The sequence below is a fragment of the Ranitomeya imitator genome, chromosome 6 (assembly GCF_032444005.1).
Source record: "Ranitomeya imitator isolate aRanImi1 chromosome 6, aRanImi1.pri, whole genome shotgun sequence".
Taxonomy (NCBI): domain Eukaryota; kingdom Metazoa; phylum Chordata; class Amphibia; order Anura; family Dendrobatidae; genus Ranitomeya; species Ranitomeya imitator.
The window spans coordinates 519952107-519970720 of record NC_091287.1 but is presented as its reverse complement, the minus strand read 5'-3'; the positions used below and the strand labels follow the sequence as shown (position 1 = coordinate 519970720).

The 18614-nt window shown below is 41.0% G+C and overlaps 1 long non-coding RNA gene across 1 annotated transcript in view; it reads right to left on the bottom strand.

Moving 5' to 3' along the window:
- Positions 1 to 13199, bottom strand: part of LOC138641505 (uncharacterized) — a 237644-nt gene extending 224445 nt beyond the window's left edge. Inside the window, exons 1-2 of the long non-coding RNA XR_011313887.1 lie at positions 12929 to 13199; positions 8807 to 8883 (exon numbers count right to left, since the gene is read on the bottom strand). This is a non-coding gene — a long non-coding RNA (uncharacterized lncRNA). The remainder of the gene's footprint in view (positions 1 to 8806; positions 8884 to 12928) is intronic.
- Between the last annotated feature and the right edge of the window lie 5415 nt (positions 13200 to 18614).

The window sequence follows — 18614 nt, the reverse complement described above, 5'->3', positions numbered from 1 at the left end:
CTACAAAAAAGAACCCTGCTCCCAATGGTGACGACGATGGGCGAATATGTCCCTTCTCCAGGGACTCCTTCACATAACTGCGCATAGCGGTGTGTTCAGGTACGGACAAATTAAATAAACGACCCTTAGGGAATTTACTACCAGGAATCAAATCGATAGCACAATCACAATTCCTATGCGGAGGTAGGGCATCAGACTTGGACTCTTCAAATACATCCTGAAAGTCCGACAAGAACTCTGGGATGTCAGAAGGAATGGATGACGAAATAGACAAAAATGGAACATCACCATGTACTCCCTGACAACCCCAGCTGGTTACCAACATAGAGTTCCAATCCAATACTGGATTATGGGTTTGTAGCCATGGCAACCCCAACACGACCACATCATGCAAATTATGCAGTACCAAAAAGCGAATAACTTCCTGATGTGCAGGAGCCATGCACATGGTCAGCTGGGCCCAGTACTGAGGCTTATTCTTGGCCAAAGGTGTAGCATCAATTCCTCTCAACGGAATAGGACACCGCAAAGGCTCCAAGAAAAATCCACAACGTTTAGCATAATCCAAATCCATCAGATTCAGGGCAGCGCCTGAATCCACAAACGCCATGACAGAATATGATGACAAAGAGCACATTAAGGTAATGGACAAAAGGAATTTGGACTGTACAGTACCAATAACGGCAGAGCTATCGAACCGCCTAGTGCGTTTAGGACAATTAGAAATAGCATGAGTAGAATCACCACAATAGAAACACAGTCTGTTCAGACGTCTGTGTTCGTGCCGTTCTACTTTAGTCATAGTCCTGTCGCACTGCATAGGCTCAGGCTTACTCTCAGACAATACCGCCAGATGGTGCACAGATTTACGCTCGCGCAAGCGACGACCGATCTGAATGGCCAAGGACATAGACTCATTCAAACCAGCAGGCATAGGAAATCCCACCATTACATCCTTAAGAGCTTCAGAGAGACCCTTTCTGAACAAAGCCGCTAGTGCAGATTCATTCCACAGAGTGAGTACTGACCATTTCCTAAATTTCTGGCAATATACTTCTACATCATCCTGACCCTGGCATAAAGCCAGCAGATTTTTCTCAGCTTGATCCACTGAATTAGGCTCATCGTAAAGCAATCCCAGCGCCTGGAAAAATGCATCAACATTACTCAATGCAGAATCTCCTGGTGCAAGAGAAAACGCCCAGTCCTGTGGGTCGCTGCGCAAAAAAGAAATAATAATCAAAACCTGTTGAATAGGATTACCAGAAGAATGAGGTTTCAAGGCCAAAAATAGCTTACAATTATTTCTGAAGCTCAGGAACTTAGTTCTGTCACCAAAAAACAAATCAGGAATCGGAATTCTTGGTTCTAGCATCGATTTCTGATCAATAGTATCTTGAATCTTTTGTACATTTACAACGAGATTATCCATTGAGGAGCACAGAGCCAGAATATCCATGTCCACAGCTGTGTCCTGAAGCACTCTAATGTCTAGGGGAAAAAAAAGACTGAAGACAGAGCTAAGAAAAAAAAATGATGTCAGGATTTCTTTTTTCCCTCTATTGGAAATCATTGGAGGGCTCCTTGTACTGTTATGGCTGGCAATCAGGCAACACAGCGTGCAGTAATCAGCGCACATACAGAGATCTGGCAATAACCAAAAACAATAGGACGAGCTCTGAGACGTGGAATCTCTGTAGACTGCAGTACCTGATCTATCCTCACACAACTATAAGCAGCAGTGGATTGCGCCTATCAACTACCTATGCAACTCGGCACTGCCTGAGGAGCTGACTAGCCTGAAGATAGAAATACAAGCCTGACTTACCTCAGAGAAATACCCCAAAGGAATAGGCAGCCCCCCACATATAATGACTGTTAGCAAGATGAAAAGACAAACGTAGGAATGAAATAGATTCAGCAAAGTGAGGCCCGATATTCTAGACAGAGCGAGGATAGCAAAGAGAACTATGCAGTCTACAAAAAACCCTAAAACGAAAACCACGCAAAGGGGCAAAAAGACCCACCGTGCCGAACTAACAGCACGGCAGTGCACCCCTTTGCTTCTCAGAGCTTCCAGCAAAAGATAATAGCAAGCTGGACAGAAAAAACAGAAAACAAACTAGAAGCACTTATCTAGCAGAGCAGCAGGCCCAAGGAAAGATGCAGTAGCTCAGATCCAACACTGGAACATTGACAAGGAGCAAGGAAGACAGACTCAGGTGGAGCTAAATAGCAAGGCAGCCAACGAGCTCACCAAAACACCTGAGGGAGGAAGCCCAGAGACTGCAATACCACTTGTGACCACAGAAGTGAACTCAGCCACAGAATTCACAACAGCCGGGTCATCTGGCGTAGCACCCCATCACTCTCCTTCTTGGTCAAATAGCCCTTATACAGCCTGGAGGTGTGTTTTGGAGGTGTGTCCTGTTGAAAAATAAATGCTGGTCCAACTAAATGCAAACCGGATGGAATAGCATGCCGCTGCAAGATGCTGTGGTAGCCATGCTGGTTCAGTATGCCTTCAATTTTGAAAAAAATCCCCAACAGTGTCACCAGCAAAGCACCCCCACACCATCACACCACCTCCTCCATGCTTCACGGTGGGAACCAGGCATGTAGAGTCCATCTGTTCACCTTTTCTGCATCGCACAAAGACACAGTTGTTGGAACCAAAGATCTCAAATTTGGACTCATCAGACCAAAGCACAGATTTCCACTGGTCTAATGTCCCTTCCTTGTGTTCTTTAGCCCAAACAAGTCTCTTCTGCTTGTTGCCTGTCCTTAGCAGTGGTTTCCTAGCAGCTATTTTACCATGAAGGCCTGCTGCACAAAGTCTCCTCTTAACAGTTGTTGTAGAGATGTGTCTGCTGCTAGAACTCTGTGTGGCATTGACCTGGTCTCTAATCTGAGCTGCTGTTAACCTGCGATTTCTGAGGCTGGTGATTCGGATAAACTTATCCTCAGAAGCAGAGGTGACTCTTGGTCTTCCTTTCCTGGAGCGGTCCTCATGTGAGCCAGTTTCTTTGTAGCACTTGATGGTTATTGCCACTGGACTTGGGGACAAAAAGTAATGATGGCCATTCGTTTTTCTTTACTTAGCTGCTTTTTCTTGCCATAATACAAATTCTACCAGTCTATTCAGTAGGACTATCAGCTGTGTATAACACCAGACTTCTGCTCAACACAACTGATGGTCCCAACCCCATTTATAAGGCAAGAAATTCCACTTATTAAACCTGACAGGGCACACCTGTGAAGTGAAAACCATTTCCGGTAACTACCTCTTGAATATCATCAAGAGAATGCCAAGAGTGTGCAAAGCAGTCATCAAAGCAAAAGGTGGCTACTTTGAAGAACCTAGAATATAAGACATAATTTCTGTTATTTCACACTTTTGTTAAGTATATAATTCCACATGTGTTAATTTATAGTTTTGATGCCTTCAGTGTGAAATTACAATTTTCATAGTCATGAAAATACAGAAAAATCTTTAAATGAGAAGGTGTGTCCAAACTTTTGGTCTGTACTGTATATATATATATATATATATATATATATATGTATATATATATATATATATATAAATGTATATGTATATATACACTAGTAGGAGAATTAAATGTATATTATCATCAGAGTTGATGGGATTAAATTCCCAAACCTCTAGTGAGAATCTTATGACTCAGTTGCCCCTGTCCAAGTCTGTACAGTGAGCTGCTGAAAGCTGAAAATGGGAAATGTCAGCTAATTGTGCAGTAATTCACCATAAGTCCAATATACACACCAAAACATGGGATATTCAATAATATGTGATTTCTGATGATGCAGAAAATGTCACCTTTTTTTTAATTTAAATTGTGTGCATCCACCAATTACTGCTGCTCTAACGATTCTGGAAATCCACAGATCTAGAAATCAATAAAAACGTAGGAATTTAATGTAACACATTTTTCGTTAATATTTTACTTTGGTCTATATCTTGGTAGATTCTCTAGTGAGTATTACATATTATCTGATAAGCCAGCACAATTCTGGTCCTGTTTATGTCCTGTAAAATTATTTTTTCTTGCTTTTCAATGTAATATCAGCTCTGCCATCAGCAGAAGATTTTAGCATTCTGAGAGTGAGACTAGATACTGCCACACTGCATAACAACCCCATATAAAAGAGTGCAGCTGTTGTAAATGTATGTTCTATAAACATTAATAGAAAGTTAAATATTGAAAGGATGTAGCTGTGAAGCAGCATGCTCATAGCAACTAGTTATAGCTTTTTTTTTCTGTTTACTCCAGAGCTGCATTCATAATTCTTCAAACTTTCGCACAACGTTGCTTACAAGCTCAGAGTCAGCACAGAGTTTCTTTGGTGATGTGTGTTCTAGGAATTGTTGTCTTCTATTAGTAACCTTAGCTGATCTAATAGGGATATGCCTGCAGAGCCGGCGTTAGAGTGAGTCAAACTGGGCATTTGCTTTGGGCTACCACTCCCCTAGAGGTCCCCAGGTGACAAGTGGTGTGGCGCTAATAGCGGCATACCACTTGGCCACTTTGGGGCTCGTGAGCCAGCGCAGTCTTCGCCCCCCTGTCCCCGGCATCACATATTCAAAGCTCACTCTCTCATCGTTCCCAGTCTGCTTCAGACATCTCAGCCAGTGGGTGCGATGATGTCACTTAATTTCACCACGCTGTGTTGGGCAGTGTAGCTGCTAAGGAGATGGGCTGCAGAGATCGAAGCAGCGGTGGAACCGGGATAGGTGAGTATTGTATTTTTTTTAATCAGTTATTACATGGTGGTAGTAATACTGAAGGACTATTATACTATATGATGCTGCATTATACTAGAGAAAATGCACCATACAATTTGTTGTGCAATTTCTCCTGGGTATGTCAATACCCAATATGAGGGGGAAAACTACTGTTTGGACGCATGGCAGGGTTCGAAAGGGAAGGAGAGTCATTTGACTTTTTGAATGTAAAATTTCCTGGAATCATTAGTGGACGTCATGTCCCATTTGGAGAGCATCTGATGTGCCTAAACAGTGGAAACCCCCACAAGTGACTCCATTTTGGAAACTAGACCCCACAAGGAATGTATTTAGATGTGTGGAGAGATCTTGAATACCCAGGTGCTTCAGAGAAGTTTATAATGTTTTGCAGTGAAAATAAGAAAAATGGAATTAGAATTGGAGGTTTTCATTGTTTAGGTACATCAGGGACTCTCCAAATGTGACATGGCGTCCAATCTCAATTCCAGCCAATTCTGTGTTGAAAAAAGTCGAACAGCGCTCCTTCCCTTCCGAGCTCTGCCGTTTGCCCAAACAGTGGTTTACCCCCACATATGAGGTACCAGCATACTCATGACAAATTTAACAGCTTTTGGGGTCCAATTTCTCCTGTTACCCTTGTGAAAATAAAACATTGGGGGCTAAAAGATCGTTTTTGTGGGAAAAAAATATTTTTAAATTTCATGGCTCTATATTGTAAACTTTAGTTATACACTTGGGGGTTCAAAGTGTTCACAACACATCTAGATGTGTGGGTGGTCTAGCTTCCAAAATGGGGTCATTTGTGGGGTTTCTACTGTTTAGGCGCATCAGGCGCTCTGCAAGCCCAACATGATGCCCGCAGACCAACCCATCAAAGTCTGCATTCCAAAACGTCATTGCTTGCCTTCTGAGCCTCGGCGAGTGCCCAAACACTAGTTTTTTTCTACATGTGGGGTACCAGTGTACTCAGGACAAATAGGACAACAACTTTTAAGGTCCAATTTCTCCTCTTACGCTTGTGAAAATAAAACATTGGGGGCTAAAAATAATTTTTGTAGAAAAAAAAAAGATTTTTTATTTTCATGGCTTTACATGATAAACGTTAGTGAAACACTTCGGGGTTCAAAATGCTCACCTCATATCTAGATAAGTTCCTTGGGGGTCACATTTCCAAAATGGGGTCATTTGTGGGGGGTTTCTACTGATTTGGAACATCAGGGGCTCTGCAAATGCAACGTGATGTCCGCAGACCATTCCATCAACGTCTGCATTCCAAAACGTCACTACTTCGCTTCAGAGCCCCAACATGTGCCCAAACAGTAGTTTTCTTCCATATATGGAGTTCCAGCATACTCAGGACAAATTGGACAACAACTTTTGGGGTCTAATTTATCCTGTTACCCTTGTGAAAATAAAAAAATTGGGGGCTGAAAGATCATTTGTTTTGTGGAAAAATTTTTTTTTTATTTTCATGGCTCTACATTGTAAACTTTAGTGAAACACTTGGTGGTTGAAAGTGCTCACCACACATTTAGATAAGTTACGTGGGGGGTCTAGTTTCCAAAATGAGGTCACTTGTGGGGGTTTCCACTGTTTAGGTACATCTGAGGCTCCGATCTCAATTCCAGCCAATTGTGCATTGAAAAGTCAAACAGCGCTCCTTCCCTTCTGAGCTCTGCCGTGCACCCAAACAGTGGTTTACCCCCACATATTATTATTATTATTATTTATTTATATAGCACCATTAATTCCATGGTGCTGTACATGAGAAAGGGGTTACATACAGGGTTATAAATATTGTTTACCGTAAACAGGTTTACAGTGACAGACTGGTACAGAGGGGAGAGGACCCTGTCCTTGCGGACTTAAATTCTATGGGATAGTGGGGAAGAGACAGAAGGTAGGGGTGAGGCGGCTCTGGCGGCGGTGAAGCAGCGGCTCTGGCGACAGTGAGGCGGCGGCTCTGGCGGCGGCTCTGGCACATATGGGGCATCAGCGTATTCAGGAGAAATTGCACAACACATTTTTTGGTTCATTTTCTCTTTTTACACTTGTGAAAATGAAAAAAATTGGATCTGAAGTAAAATGTTTGTGAAAAAAGTTAAATGTTCATTTTCTCCTTCCGCATTACTTCAGTTCCTGTGAAGCAAGTAAAGGGTTAATTAACTTCTTGAATGTGGTTTTGAGTACTTTGAGGGGTGCGGTTTTTAGGATGTGTCACTTTTGGGTATTTTCTGTCATATTGACCCCACAAAGTCACTTCAAATGTGAGGTGGTCCCTAAAAAAATGGTTTTGTAAAGTTTGTTGGAAAAATGAGAAATCACTGGTCAACTTTTAACCCTTATAACTTCCTAACAAAAAAAAATTATCTTTCAAAAATGGTACTGATGTAAAGTGGACATGTGGGAAATGTTATCTATTAACTATTTTGTGCGATATGACTCTGATTTAAGGGCATAAAAATTAAAAGTTTGAAAATTGCAACATTTTTGCCAGATTTCAATTTTTTTTTAACAAATAAACGCACGTCATATCAAATAAATTTTAGCACTATCATAAAGTGCAATATGTCACAAGAAAACATTCTCAGAATCACCGGGATCCGTTGAAACGTTCTAGAGTTATGACTTCATAAAGTGACACTGTTCAGAATTGAAAATATTGGCCCAGTCATGAAGGCAAAAATAGTCTCATGCACGAAAGGGTTAACAGATGACAGACCTGAGTGGGGACTTGCTTTTTTTGTGAATTGAGATGAAGCTGGGAACTTTTTACATAACGTTTGGGATCTCATTTATCTGATGCTCTACGCTGAGCACTTTCTTTGGGGTTTCCATCTAAATCTCTGAGTGTCATGATTCATATCCCAGAGGGATCAATTCACTATAATTAGGCAGTTAAATTATTCTGGACTCCGTCTGGCCTCTGTTCAGCGGTGTCCTTCTTTTCAGAAATGCACTGTGGCTGACTGCAGTCCTAAGAAGACATCCATTGCCAGATCACAGGTCAGACGGCGTCCACAATGCCTCCATCTGCCTCATTATGGGGAATCTTCCATCAAGGGTTCTGCTGTCTGAATAATGTATTCCATAGATTTACATAGAAACCCCGGTGTAGGCGCTCAGCACATAGCGCAGGATAAATTTGATCCGAGCTCCAATCTTTGGGAGGTAGAATGAAAAAATCAACAGCAGGCGGAGAATTTGTTTTATTTATTTTTTACGCTGCACCTCGTGCGGTATAAGTGATTAGGTGAATTTATTCTTCGAGTCAGTGTGATTACAGTGATACCAGATGTACATCTGGTTTTTATGTTTGTCTGCTGTCGCACAATAAAAGACACTTTTTATTGCAAAAAATAGTTTTTGCATCACCATATTTTGAGAGCTATAATTTTTCAATATTTCCATATGATATCTTGTGTTCTGTTGGACGAGTTGACATTTTATTGGTACCATTTTCAGGCACTTTTTTGATAGCTTTCTACTCTGATTTTTTGGGCCGGCAGCCCACAGGTGTCAGCTTTACATGTGCTGGTTATCAAAAATAGAGGGACCCAACAACTTATTTCATTTAGTTATTTACTTATTGAACAGGCGCAATATAATGACTACTCTCATCAGTCTTGGCTGCTGTTGCTGCTATCAGCGACAGCAGGAGTACGCTAATGAAAGTAGTACTCAGCCGAAGCCTGTAACTGGCAGTGGCATTTTTAGCACAGTTCAAAGCTGCTGTCTCACACGCTGTCATCTTTCTGACAGCGTGGGAACTGAAGTTCTTTGGGCGCAGTAACAAACTTACCGCTGATCAGAGCCAATGTTTCTCACACTGTCACATAGATGACTGTGTGGCAAATACCCGAAGAGAGTTCCTGAAGAAGTCCGGGTTCTGGGTCTGTGCACAGGCACAACGTGTTTGGTGTGGACTTTGTACTTTACCTTTCAGGTTCGCCCATCACTATCTATGACCGCATGTAATTAAAAACTAGTCATCTGAATTCTTCTAAGCTCTATGCTGAAACAGGAGGTAAATTTTACCTGTCTGAGTCAAAGTCACGGCAAAAGTCCCTGGCAGGGGGAGGAGCGGAGAAGCCAGGTTAGGCGAATTCCGGTTTCTACATAGAGCAGAGAAAAAAGAATAATTAACTGAGTAGAAAGGCAAAAAGAGCAATTGTAAATACACAGTGCTATATAATGTTATGACAACAATATATTATTATTATCATTTATTGTTATAGCGCCATTTATTCCATGGCGCTTTACATGTAAAGAGGGGTAAACATAACAAAAACAAGTACAATAATCTTAAACAATACAAGTCATAACTGGTACAGGAGGAGAGAGGACCCTGCCCACGAAGGCTCACAATCTACAAGGGATGGGTGAGAATACTATAAGTGAGTGTAGAGCTGGTCATGCAGCGGTTTGGTCGATCGATGGTTACTGCAAGTTATAGGCTTGCTGGAAGAGGTAGGTCTTCAGGTTCTTTTTGAAGGTTTCGATGATAGGTGAGAGTCTGATATGTTGGGGTAGAGGGTTCCAGAGTAGGGGTGATACGCGAGAGAAATCTTGTATGCGATTGTGGGAAGAGGAGATAAGAGCGGAGTAAAGAAGGAGATCTTGTGAGGAGCGGAGGTTGCGTGTAGGTAAGTACCGGGAGACGAGGTCACAGATGTATGGAGAAGACAGGTTGTGGATTGGTTTGTACGTCATGGTTAGGGTTTTGTAGTGGAGTCTCTGGGCAATGGGGAGCCAGTGAAGGGATTGACAGAGGGGAGAGGCCGGGGAATAGCGGGGGACAGGTGGATTAGTCTGGCAGCAGAGTTTAGAATAGATTGGAGGGGTGCGAGAGTGTTAGAGGGGAGGCCACAGAGCCGGAGGTTGCAGTAGTCAAGGCGAGAGATGATGAGGGCATGGACTAGGGTTTTTGCAGATTGAGGAATGAACAGATTTGTGAAATATTTTTGAGTTGAAGTCGGCAGGAAGTGGAAAGGGCTTGGATATGTGGTTTGAAGGAGAGATCAGCATCAAGGATTACCCCGAGGCAGCGAGCTTGTGGGACTGGGGAGAGTGGGCAGCAATATATTAGGAGGATAAACATTTTGATGTGAGGAGTGCTTCTTTAAGTATAGGCAAATTTTTTTTTACAAATTCTGAAAACCCCTTCAGGTATTTTACCATTAGTACATGTCTCTATTACCTATGTGTGGAGCATGTGCACCACTCCCGAAAAAGTGAAATACTAGTAAAAAAAATTTAAACATTTAAAAGTTACGTAGTTGGTTCTGTCTAAAAAAAAAATTCCTGTATCTCTGTGAGCTTTAGGGCCGGAGCAGTCGGCAGCATTTGTTTGTATTGGCAGATCCCTGACTGGTGGGAGAAGCGGGATGTCTACAGTCCTGTAAGTGCCGTAATGTACTCACAGCGGGCTCTTTTCTTTCTTTCATTGACTTATATTTTGTATATTTTATTCTGAATTTATCGAGCCTATTCTCCTTGAATGTGCGAGGATGGAAAATTCATAAGACTTGAGTCGGAGGAAAGTTTAACTTATCATTCTCCAGGCTGCGATCCAAAACGTTTTACACTGAAGACTAAAACAAACCTTGCATAAATAACGTATACATTTTTAAAATATTTTTTTTTTCTAATTCATTGCACATAATTTATCATGCTCTCTAGCTGTGGTAGTCTGAAGTATCCACAGTCTTGATTGCCCAAAAAAATGACCTAATGTCCTTTGGGTTAAATCACTGTAGACGCGGCCATTAAAAGATTATTGGAGAAAGGAATTGCTTCAATCAATTTCATTGCAAGATGTGGACCATTCCAAACAATCCAACCTTTTTATTCTTTTTCCTGTGTCCAAGCTGGGGCATTAAATCTATCTATAAATAATATTTCTATGTCCTCAATAGCTCAACATTTAGTCGTTATGAAGCCAAAATAATTGCTGTCTCTCGGGGTCAAAATCAAAAAGCAAAGGAAAATTTGAAAGCAAAGATTGCATGCGAAACATTTTTTCCACTTTAATATTTAGAAAATAGGAAGATAAAAAATAATATCAATACTTATTACCGTAAGAGTCTAATTTGATATTTTTGGCCAGAAGACTTTATATATTGGTTCACTTGCAGTCTAATCAAACTTACAGGAGTTGTCCTAGATTATGGCTAAATTGGATAGTATAACCAATATTAATAAATATGGGTCCACTTTTTCCCCACTTACTATGCTTATCCATAGTTTGTGCCTCATTATACAGCATTAAAGTTATCAGCCCTGAACTACAATACTAGACACAGCCAATGATCAAGCATGGTGCTATTTCCCAAAATGAGCTGATTTTTTTTATTATTATTCTCAAAAACACTAATAAAACATTTTCTCTTTAAATAAAAATAACCCCAAAAATATTAGTGTCTGGATGATGACTTATTTAGTAGAGCTGCAACTCCATCATGGCCACTATGTCTACAAGCCCGCGAGCTCACGTTAGAGTTCTGTTCCCAACTCCTCAGTTTTATTACGTTCATTTCTTTTAACTCTTAGATTTATACTCAAAGGTACAATTCCAATGGAAACTGTCACTTAACCCCCCTCCCTCACAGCACTATTTGCAGACATAGTGGTAATCTGCAAGTAATTAGCATTTTTAACGATATTTGGCTTACAAGAGCAGCGGCTACAGGGATAAAGTGAAGTTATATTCTCCCTGTAGCTGCTCACTTCTGGACATTGCACTCCTTCTGCAACTTAACTGATAGCCTGCTCTCCAACGTGTGTGTAGAAGAGGCAGTGAAATCAGCAAACTTACTGCATAGTGAGCGGTGACTGTTACATCCCCCTACACCTCCCCAATGACTGGAAGTCAGCAGCTAAAGGGAGAATAAAACTTCATTTTTTCCCTGTAGCTACACCTCCAGTTTGCCAGCTGAATATGTTCACAATGCAATTTACCTTCAAATTACCACTTTGTCTACAGGTAAATAGTGTTCACAGTATCACAGATCACAATTTCACTCTTTTTTATGATACCCTGTTCTTAGATAGGTCATCATAACTTATCTAACAGGAGTTCTCATCGACAGCAGGTTAAAGAGTTGAAGAAGTGACTTTTCTCCAAAATAAAATGTGATCTGTCACTTAGAGCAACCAATAAGGTAACAGTTTACATTTCTTAAAAAATGATTGTCTACAATGGTTCCAATTAAGAGATCACATTTTTGATACTCTAGTGGGTTGAAGGAATGCATGACTCTTTGTTCCCTTCATTATTACTTCTTAAAACCCTGCTGTTATCTTTGGTCTGGGGAGACCGATTTTGAACTTTGGTATTTTTTGGGGTGTTCAAGATGCGGTTCTGAAACTTGTGGTTGATTGACTTAAATGAGGATGGGTCGGTCGGCCACGGGTTTCAGAGCCGCATCTTGAATATTTTAAAGAATATTGAAGTTCAAGGTCGGTCGTTTTTGACCGAAGACAACAGCAGGGTTAAGAATATACATCATTCTATAAACAGAACACAATAGTGTATATTGGAACTGAAGAGCAAACCCTATGGTTGTGATAAGTTGAATCTTTTGGGGTCTGGGTGTTACAACCATAACACTAACTCTAATATGTAGCTGTATTATGGCCAACATGATAAGAAAATGATTACTACCATACGTGATTTATTTCAGGTGTAACTTATTAACATTGTAAGATAATCATGTGAAAATCATGCGAGAAGGAATATCTTACATTACATTGGTCGGATGGTAACTTTGTAGCTGCACTTTTATGCAATCTAAATGAGGTAATACGGCACTAGAAAAAAAAACACTCGATGTTTTTTTCTTGGAAAAGTACCATTCTTCTCCAAAGTCTGCACCTGTTATTGTAGGGAAGCTCCATTCAAGTGAATTGGGTTAATCTGCAATACCAAAATCGGCCTTTGGACAAGAGTGGCACTTTTTCTTGCAAAAATCAGGTCTTTACACATGCATGTTTAGAATTCTTCCTTCTTTTTCTCTTGTGAATGCATTCTCCGCTTTATGACATTTTCATGCCTTTAGTCATTATATCCATGCTGTGTTATTTGCGAGCACTATACATATTACACCCATAATGGAATGAGACGGTTTTCAGCAAGCAGATTTTCCATAGAATACTTACCAATTAATAGCACAGAAAAAAAAAAACTCTATGCAGCAAAAGAGGAAAATCTCTGCAGCAGCTGAAAAGATGGCAGCATCCCATTACCATCCAGCCCGCATCCCGAGGGACGAGAAAGAATTTAATCACTCCAGCACACTGGAAAATCATTACGCTTTTGTGTAAACTACAAAAATCATTCGAAGTAACTTGGGAAATGAGCGCTCGCTTGAATAAGGTCATGTGAGGTTGAAAAAGGACAATTCATGTCCCTTTATTCAGACTGACAATGGTTTAGTTAAACCGTCTACTGTCCAGTGAAAGAATTTTCAGCACTGTAACTTATGCAGGATGCCATAGCCAAAAAAATGCCGCAAAGCTGGTATTCATTACACAGGACGGCAGCGCCTTTGATGAAATCAGTTAAATTGGAAGGGAACATTTTGTGGTCGGATTCGGTAGGGATGAGCTTACTTTGGGTTATGACAATGAGGATGATGAAGATGACATGTTATTCCTAATGCACAACAGTGTCCGAGGCTATAGAATTACAGCAGGATGAGCCAAGACTTGAAAAAGTTAAATTTAAGAAATATTTCTCCTATGATTCATTTCAGAATTAAGAACTTCAGTTCATATAAATTCCCATAGGGGGCAGTATTGTGCAGTAAAGATATTTTACTTGGAGCCCTTGCATCACGAAGACAAGTGATTCTCTAGTAAAAGCCAACACAGCCACTGGCTAATTTTTGGACGGTTTTGAGTGGCACCACAATTAAATTGTCACACTATTTGCTGGAGAAATGTAGCTTTACGTGCCTGTCACACAAAAAAAAAATGGCTTACCGTGTAAGGCCGGTTTCACACGTCCAGATATTTCCTGTACTGGAAAAATTGGCAATGGAGATATCCGTGTTGGTGTGTCCGTGTGCTCACGTAGTACATCTGTGTGGCACACGTGCGACAGCCGTGTGCTGCCCGTGTGCTGCATCAGGACCACACGGAAGGCCGCCGGGAAGCATCAAGACCACATGGACGGCCGTGGGAGAAACAGCGCTACAATAAGCGCTGTTCCCCTGCTTGTGGTGCTGAAGCAGGCTGCTATCCGCTCTCCCCTGCTCAGCCGAAAGCAGCACGAGCAGGGGAGAAAGGATGAAAGAAAATTCGACGTTCAGTCCCCCCTATATTTTCCAACCAACCCGGCAAAACTCACAGGTGTGGGCTGCTATTCTCAGACTGGTAAGGGGCAATGACTATGGGCCCCCCAGCCTCAAAAAAGCAGCCCGCAGCTGCCCAGAAAAGGCACACCTCTTAGTTGCGCCAACTCTGGAGCTTTGCCCGGTTCTTCCCACTGCCCTGTGGCATTGGCATATGGGGTAATAAGGGGTTAATGTCACCTTGCTATTGTAAGGTGACATTATGCCAGCTTAGTAATGGAGAGGTGTCAATAAGACACCTATCCATTACTAATCCCACAGTTGTGAAAGAGTTAATAAAATACATACACACTTAAAAAAAGTATTTTAATGAAATATAGAAACACACAGGTATTATTACCTTTATTGTACACTCAATCCAACCAAAGCCCTTGTTCTCCTGTAAAAAAATCCCCCAAAAAACCAAACAATATCCCATACCTGTCCGTCGTACAGTCAATTCTCACGCTGTAAATCGATCTCAAGGGGTTAAATACATTTACAACCGGGATCGCTGCTAATACGAGTGCTCTCGGCTGTAAAAGACTGGGGAATGAATGAAATGCCGGGGGCGGAGCTTTGGTGACTAGTGGTGCCATCACCGAAGCTGCGCCCCCTGGCAGCATGAACTCAATTGAACTCTTCAGCCTGGGAAAGTTTCTGAATATTTTCCCACGCTACATTTTCATTTTTTTATTCTAAGAGCCACAACTTTTTATTTTTTCCATTAACAGAGCCATATGAGGGTTTGTTTAATGCAGGACGAGTTATACTTTTGAATGACACTGTTCATTACATCATGTGATGTACTAGACAATGAGGAAAAAATCAAGGTGTGTCAAAACTGCAAAAAAAGTGCAATTCCACAATAATCTTTCTTATTTCCAATGTTCATTATATGCTAAATATTGTAATTCTCCAGGTAATTTTCTTTCATTGCCATTTTCTGAGACTCGTAACTAGTGTTGAGCGATACCGTCCGATACTTGAAAGTATCGGTATCGGATAGTATCGGCCGATACCCGAAAAATATCGAATATCGCCGATACCGATATCCGATACCAATACAAGTCAATGGGACATCAAGTATCGGAAGGTATACTGATGGTTCCCAGGGTCTGAAGGAGAGGAAACTCTCCTTCAGGCCCTGGGATCCATAGGGATGTGTAAAATAAAGAATTAAAATAAAAAATATTGATATATTCACCTCTCCGGCGGCCCCTGGACATCACGCTGGTAATCGGCCGGCTTCTTTGTTTAAAATGAGCGAGTTTAGGACCTGCTAATGACGTCGCGGCTTCTGATTGGTTGCGTGCCGCTCATGTGACCGCCACGCGACCAATCAGAAGCCGCGACGTCATTCGCAGGTCCTAAATTCCTAGAATTAGGAGTTTAGTGAATGAGAATGATGTCGCGGCTTCTGATTGGTCGCGTGGCGGTCACATGAGCGGCACGCGACCAATCAGAAGCCGCGACGTCATTCGCAGGTCCTAAACGCGCTCATTTTAAACAAAGAAGCCGGCCGGTTACCAGCGTGATGTCCAGGGGCCGCCGGAGAGGTGAGCATATCAATATTTTTTATTTTAATTCTTTATTTTACACATCCCTATGGATCCGATACCGATACCCGATACCACAAAAGTATCGGATCTCGGTATCAGAATTCCGATACCGCAAGTATCAGCCGATACCCGATACTTGCGGTATCGGAATGCTCAACACTACTCGTAACTTTTTAAATTTTTGACCGATATAGCTGTGTGATGGCTTTTTTTTGCGCACTGATCTGACATTCTTATTTATACCATTTTAGGGTAGAAATTATGTTTTTCACACCTGTTATAACATTTTTTAAACTTTTTTTTAAACTTTTCACTGTATTTGTTAGTCCCCTTAGGGGACTTGAACCTGAAAATAGATGATAAATTGTGCTATATTCAGCAATACTGCTGTATATAGCAAAAATCTTGGTCTCCTATGAACACCAAGTCAGAAACCGGAGTTCACAGCAAGTACCATCATGACAGGCACGGGAGTCTTCAGCAGTCCCCTGCACATCAAAGGAACCTGCGATTGCATTACGGAGCGCTAATGGGCACAAATAATGATACACTTCCCTGCTGGCGCACTGTAAATGCCACTGTCAGAGATTGGCACTTAACAGGTGTCAGTCACGGGTGGAGCACTACTCCTTGTGCGACTGTCAGAGGCAGATGATGACGGAATATCGTAGCCCTAATCTGCAGGAAAAGATGTGGGCTCAGTTCCTGAGGATAAATACGAAGAAATGGAGGGCACCATTGACAATAAATACAATATAAGAGATGGATCAATCCTGAAGCGTGTGAAAAAGCTAGCTTTTTCACACGCTCAGTTCCTGAGCCTGCATAAAAAGTGAAGCAGGTGGCATATGATGTAACTGTATGGCATATGTCGGATTTGGGTTAATGACTTTAATAGTTGGCTGTAATCTGATCCCTCAGTGAGCTGGCAGTCCTTTTTGCATTGTTCAGTAGAAGTTTTTGCACTTTTTTTCTGGGTGAATGCTGATATGAGGATGCTGGGGAAAGGAGAAGTAGTTCATGGTGGATAAAAAAAGCATATTCCTCTAAAAAGATATATTACAAAGTGTCTTGTATTTGCTGATATTATCGATCTTATGCAAACTTTCTTGAAACAACAGTGGCCATTTTAGGTCTTCATAAAGAGTTGTGTTTGTCAATACCAATAAAGTGCATAGCAGATTAGTTCAGCTTAATGCGACTGAAGTTTTATTACAAAGTATCTCTCTTATCAATAAAGTTATCATTCCATAACGCACAAAAGCCTCGACTTAAATGTTTTGATGTGCATTTCATAATTTATTTATTTTGATAAGCAATCGCATTAGGGCTGTAGTAAAACCTTGGTATAATTAAATACTTTGATACATGAATCCCTAAAGATAAGCACCAAAAAATGAGATGAGATCAACTAAGTGATAAAAATATAAAAGGCAACTAAATTGAGATTGAGGACATTAAACGGCTCATTTATTACAGTACTGTTGCTGCTACTTATAGCACCCAAGAGCCTATCTCAAAGAGGAAAAAAGCTACAAAACTACAACTTTGTAAAAATGTTATGTAGAATTAACTATAGAGAATCTCAGTATCATTTAATAACTGGATTCGCTTTAATTAGGAAATTTCCATGTCATATATTGTCAAATATTACTTGTTATGCATCCACTGAATGTATGTAATGTAAATAAGCTAAATTATGTACAGTATTATATGTCCACATGGCTGTTGGGAATGGTGGTCGCCACCTTTAGAAGATGCGATCCATATGTAGGTGTATGCTTCTTCTCTGAACAGGTGAAATCAAAATGATTCACCCTCCATTGCACATTTTGTTTATTAGCAAAATAAGAAACTTTCTGCTGTTTCAAGTAAACCAATGATGCAAAAAAAATGTAAATAGCTCAACATGACTAATCTAACAAGTAAGGTAATAGCACGGCACTCCGCATGTGGTGAGGTGCACGAATAGGGTACCACTCCCAATATTAAATTTCTCCTGCATGTTGTGTGCTACTATCCTACATGCGCCTACATGCGGCATCGTTTGTGGTATCACTTGTCCAGCGATCCATGTATTCTGAAGACAAATAGTTCTGATGAAGGCCTAGGTATTGGCCGAAACTTCAACATTTTATTTGTCACAGTGGATCAATAAAATTCTGATAAATCTTTTTTGCATTATAATTGAGAGTGCCGAATTTTTGCTGTAATCTAACAAGTAATTTCCCCAAATACACCAGAAAATGACACTTTTTCTGACTAATGCAGTCTCAAAATTATTCACTCCCTCGATGACAAAGAGTTTTAATACTTACTTAAGCTCCTGTTGCTGTTATAACCGACTGCAAACATGATGTATAACCAGATACAGGCTTCTGGCAGATGGATTTTAGCCCCTTTCGGATGGCTTCTCGAATGTTCTTAAGTTTGTGTGCTGCAACTGTCTTCTTCAAATCCAATCCATGATTTTCTATAAGGTTCAAGTTAGGCAAGTGTGATGGATATTCCAAACTCTTCCTTGTGACACCAAGCTTTGGTAGACTTTAATGCATGCTTGGGATCAGTGACCTTTTGAAAAGTTCAATGACGCTAAAACTTCAGCTTCCTCACAGAAGGCATGACATTTTTTTCTAGGATTTACTTAAACTTGATTGAATCCTTCTTGCCTGCCACATGGTGCAGGATTATAATGGTAGAAGAAGACAAGCAGCCCCTGAGCATCACTGAGCCCCAGTCATCACTGAGCTGCTGCCATGCTTCACCTTGGCACCACCAAGCTTTACAGTAGGTATTGGCAAGTCTCCACCATGCTTCAATTTAGATATCATCCAAGTCACCACCATACTTCACTATAGGCATCACCAAACCACTGCCATGCTTCATTGTAGGCATCACCAAGCCACCACCATTATTATTATTTATTATTATAGCGCCATTTATTCCATG